Genomic DNA, 5329 nt, shown 5'->3' on the forward strand with positions numbered 1-5329 from the left:
ATCCTAGCAGCTGAATTAGCAATGACACCCCACTTCAACTATTTGCTGGGAAAGCTGCTGCTAAGTACCCCACTATATACACTGAGTCATAAAGAGGTCAGATTTTTGGGAATAATATGAAGCTGAGGTTTTACGGGCTGATTACTGGCAAACAGCTGGGTAACCTGGGTCTGCCACATATACAACTATCGCACATGTGCCACCATACAAAAGAATGCAAAAAGAAAAGATGATGGACAGAGTGCTGAACAATGTCAAACATTCACCGCAGTCACAGATCTGGGCCTAAATTCATCATTGTTTGCTCACCACGCCACCCCAGTTTGGACGCAGGCATATGCAAATCAGTCTTCGCCCTACTCCCCATGGGAACAGTCCCACCCGTACTGCCAGGCCAGGTCCTCCAAGGACCAGAAAAACATCAAGGGACTGTTTTCGGGGTATCGATACTCATCACCCAGACTAGCTTGAATCCAGTGGCATAGCAGGGAAGGGACCCATATGTGGGCATATCCACCCACTTAGAGCAATAAATGCAAAAATACAGATGACTGCTCTCAAGGGGAGCAGGGTCAAGACTGATTTTCATATTGCTCGGTTCAAACTGGGGTGGCTAGGTGGGCAAAGAAAATGATGGATTGGGATGCAGCCCCCAGCGATTGCCAGTGGCAGAGATTAATTCATCCCTCTCCTTGTTGTTTTTGCCCACATTAAAGAAGTCACATTCTGCATCACACAATGATTTTACCAGTCTTTCCTCTCTCTATGCATCAAAAGCTATTCTGTTGTTGTCTGGACAACCTGATCATCCAGCCCATGGTCAGAGCACACTAAACTACAGTTTATGATGCGCTTTGTAGCTCTGGCTGTTGTGCTCCATTTGCTGACTTTGCCCTTGGACATCAGCATGACCTGGATGTTGGGTGGAACACCTCCCTGAGATAATGACTGCCCAGTAGCTTGTCAAACTCCTTGTTGTGGATGGTGTGCTGCACGTGCCTGGGAATGATGATGCTGGAGGTCATGTTGTCCTGAGCAGCGTTGCCAGTCAGCTCAAGGATCTCTGTGGTCAGGGACTGCAGTCAGACTGGAGCTCCAGTACCAACCTTCACAGTGTAGCATCCCTTACGGAGCAGCATGTGCGCATGGCCCAAAGGGAACTACAGTCAGGCTTGGGAAAAACAGGAATTGGACTTAGTGTGAGTCTTCCCTTCATGCTTTCCATTTTGAGGCAAAGAGCAGCTGCACAAACATGGGACACAGAACAAAAAAATACAGCTGTTTCCAAAGGACAACACTGACTCAAGTGGGACATTAGGGCAAATTTGGGCTCCACAGCCTTGACCAACTGCTAGCAGATGGAGGGCTAAAAAACAAACAAAACAAAAAGGAGTCAGGCCTGTCCCGATTACCACCTTTGCCAACTGAGTGATATGAGTAGGCTTGGCTCTCCACCTTCGGTCCTCATCAAATCCTCAATATTGCCCTACTTACAGACATAGGCTCCCACAGGAGAGTGATGTCAGGCCTTTAAAAAGTTCTGATGGACTACCTTGCTCATAGCACCTGATGGCATATATTGCAAACATTCATTCCTCATACACATGAGAACTGGTCCCAAGTTCTGGAGTTAATGACAGTGGCCAGTTTTAACATACTACAAGACTGGTGCTGGATCCCATGGAATTGGTGTGACCAATATGCTGGAGATGCTCACGTCCTGACTGATATGCCTCAAATCATTTGGCCCTCTCCAACTATGGTCATTACTGGAAATTGGGCTGCGAAGCACTGAACAAATCCATAGGTCGTCCAACAACTAACAAACTAGTCCTAAACATAATTTGACTGATACCCTTCATCTGGCAAAGAACGGCTCACAGAAATGCACAAAATGGCTTAATGCTAACTATCTACTGCCTGCAAGAGCAGATGCTTTTGTTGACATAGGCGAGGAAGACAACATGTTGTGATCCCCATGCCCTATACTGTTAAGTATTTGGAGCTCTCAGCTTTGCCTGGACGGGATGTGCCTTGACAGCAAGAGGGCAGAGTGCCGAAGTTTTCGATTTGGATATGATGGGGCCCAGTAAAAGCACACCGGAGGAGAGCCTTAGGCTCTTTTTAGGTGGAGAGGCCTGTTGTAATCTATCTGTGAGCTTTGAACCATGCCCACCGCACGTCCATCACTATCACTCATTCATGGGCTTGCCTTTTTAAAAAAATACATTGTTATCATTGGAAAATGCTTTACATTTGTACCTCCTTGGGGCAGTTTTGTTACCACCTTGGCCATCGACCCTGTTACATAGATTATTGCACTTTTGCTGATACGTTTGACTGCGAGCGAACTTCTTTTTCCTTTTGTCTCTCCTTCGTGCTCATGGCAGCCGTGGCACTTTGAATTAGCCCACTTATGTCAATTTATGTGACAAGAAAATTAGGAATTTACAGTGCTAATAGCTCTAACTCCTTCGTCTTTGTCAATACTAGCTTTATTACAGTGGCTCATGCAGCCTTATAGGCTTCAAGTACAAAGCACACTGGCTCATTCATTGTCTCAGAAAGAATAGCAACGAGAATGCTTTGAGGTGGGCATGTAAAAACCCTCTTCTTGGGTGCCACCGGTCCTCATAAAAGCCAGTGTGAGGCACCATTCAAAATGTGCAGAGTTAAAGCAGCTGTCATTACCACCTGAGCAGGGAAAACTATTGTGCTGCAGCCTTTCCTGTAATGTGAACTACAACTAAATTCACATACCCATAATTCTGTGTCACTTCTGAGTACTCCTGTTGTTTCTTTTTGAAGCAACAAGTGTTTTATCAGTGTACCCTATTACAAAAATTATTATAAATTGGTTGTATTTTAAACACTTTAAAGGGTTTTCTAAGATGAACTTAGTAAACTAAATCACCCTGACAGTCTGGGGAATGGTGTTTCCTGGCGCCACAGACGGTGGCCATGAAACATATACTCTGGTTTCTCTTCAAACTGAATTAATCTTTTGCCTTTTACTAAAGATTTCCCTGGAGAGGAACATTTGAGAGTTGCACTAAATTTTTGAATGCCCTGCCAAGTGCAGGGTGCCCATATTTAGTAAATGAAAGTATAACTATATAGTACACAGAATGATTGTTTGCTAGTTCCTCAAGTGCGACAACATTCTTTTGTTATCCGTTGCACTTTTGGGGAGTGATTCTTACTGTGATGTGGTTAACCTTCTGAAAGGATTCACTTCCATGTGGGAAGCAGCGATATATAACAACAGGTAAGGAAGGATCAATTGGTACATGAAACACATAAATGTATCCATTCTGGGTTTTATTTCTGGATTGGCTCTTGCTTCTCTCATTGATTCGAGATTTTATTCAAATCCTCCATGTGACCTAATTGTGAAGATGTGTTAAAGTATACATTTTCAACATAAATGTAAAATGTACATATATTTATATCATGCCACAGTCTAACGGCTGACTTTGAAACTGGTGACTAGAGTTCAAATCCAGCACAATTTACCTCCTGCGATCCTGGGAAAAATCACTTAATCAACCCTTGCCTAAAAAGCAAAGCCAATAAGTTGTACTTATGCATGATCTATTGGCTTTGTCTATGCTAGTTCCTAGACATGTACAGCAGCGTGGCTTCTAAGCAACATGGCTGAAAGTAATAAAATAAAATGTTTAAAGTGCTATGGCGCAGTCAACGCTTGCTCCATCATAGCACTTTATTTTATTTTGAACCATGCAGCACAGTAGCCGCACAGCTGTAGATTGCAGAAAAGATTTACAAAGCCAATAGGTCTTGCATAAGTGAGAACTGTTGGCTTTATCAATGTATTGGGGAAAAAAGCAATATGATGAGGTTAGTGCGGAACATGTCTAACTTATTCATTAGGTCGAGCACGCAAGCACTTTGATCTGTGAAATCTTTCTGTGGTCTTTTAACCACTCCCACCGCATGCCCATCACTATCATTCATTCATGGGCTTGCCTTTTGAAAACCTTTTATCATCATTGGTAACTGCTTTACGTTTGTCCCCCCATGGGGCGGTTTTGTTACCACCTAAGACACCGACCCTGTTAAATGGATAATTGCATTTTTGCCAATATATTTGACTCCGAGAAAACCTTTTTTCCTTGTGTTTCTCCTTTGTGCTCATGGTGGCTATAGTGCTTTGAATCAGCTCACTTATGTCAACTGTTTTGACATAATAGCTGTAAATTGAGCAAACGGGAGACCAACTGCATTGCAAATGCTTGTTTGTTACTGCTTCAGAAATAATTTTAAGCCTACTTTACCATGATTACTTATTGTGCCATGCCAATGGCATGCACGGCAGCAAAAAACAAAAAAGGTCCTCCGCTTCTGTTGCGGGCAAGTTTCTGTGTGGTGTTCCAACTGCTTTTCTGTTTCCACAGTTCACCTTCAGATGTTCTTCAGCCTGTCTCTCTTCAGTTTGCCTTCTGGAGTACAGTGGAGAACTGTTCCTGTGATGTAATCTTGTTCTTTTCTGTTGGTGTTCCACCCATGCTTTTCCTCATGAGGGTGTACATGTTCTCTTGCTTGCATCTGGTAAAGCTCTGCTGACTTGACTCCTATTCCATTTGGCCATGGTAGGAAAGTACCCTCTGTCTTGGCATGGTTACCCCCATTGTCTGCCTGTTGTCAGCATGTTTTTTTTTATTTTATTTTTTATATTTATTGAATTTTGCCATACACAGATAACATACATTAGCACAAACAGGTCCCTCAACATGGAAATCAGTGATAAATACTACAGTCTGTTCGGCTTCAACGTTGTCCCGGACCAGAAGGAACAATCAGTTAATGTCTCTCACAGTATGCAAAAATATCAAGGGACTCATCTCCGTACAACCTCCACTAGCGACCAAACGAAGTATTCCGCAGCGCCAGTGCAGGAGGTAATCTTACTCGACTGAAGTCTTGGCATAGCACAGCAGAAGGGAAAAAACTACAGGGAAAACAAACTAACAAAAAGGCAGGTGGAGCACACAACCAAACCGTGCAGGCCCATCTTAGCAGCACAAGAGCAAACCTAATCCAGGGAGGGGATGAGCCTTGCGCGCGGGCACCACCAGTCACACCACTTACACATTCCGGGCCACCAGATATTCATTCAGCGGGATCCAGATATCCTTGGGACGAGACCCCTCTGGCATGAGTTCCCAAAAGACCGTCAGCTGGTCATGGCAGAAGGCTGCATCCCGCAGCCATTCAGATCTACGCGGCATTCTCCTCCCACCCCAGCACATAGCAACCCTACGGTTGGCCAGCAACAGGAGAAGGCCCACTAGACGCCTGTGCGGCA

At 44.2% G+C, this 5329-nt stretch overlaps 1 non-coding gene across 1 annotated transcript; it reads left to right on the forward strand.

Moving 5' to 3' along the window:
* Window positions 1–2970: 2970 nt before the first annotated feature.
* On the forward strand, window positions 2971–3086 carry LOC138266738 (U5 spliceosomal RNA). The gene has a single exon (XR_011199668.1). It is a non-coding gene; the product is annotated as a U5 spliceosomal RNA (small nuclear RNA).
* Window positions 3087–5329: the final 2243 nt, after the last annotated feature.

Source organism: Pleurodeles waltl, chromosome 11, assembly GCF_031143425.1.
Source record: "Pleurodeles waltl isolate 20211129_DDA chromosome 11, aPleWal1.hap1.20221129, whole genome shotgun sequence".
Lineage (NCBI taxonomy): Eukaryota > Metazoa > Chordata > Amphibia > Caudata > Salamandridae > Pleurodeles > Pleurodeles waltl.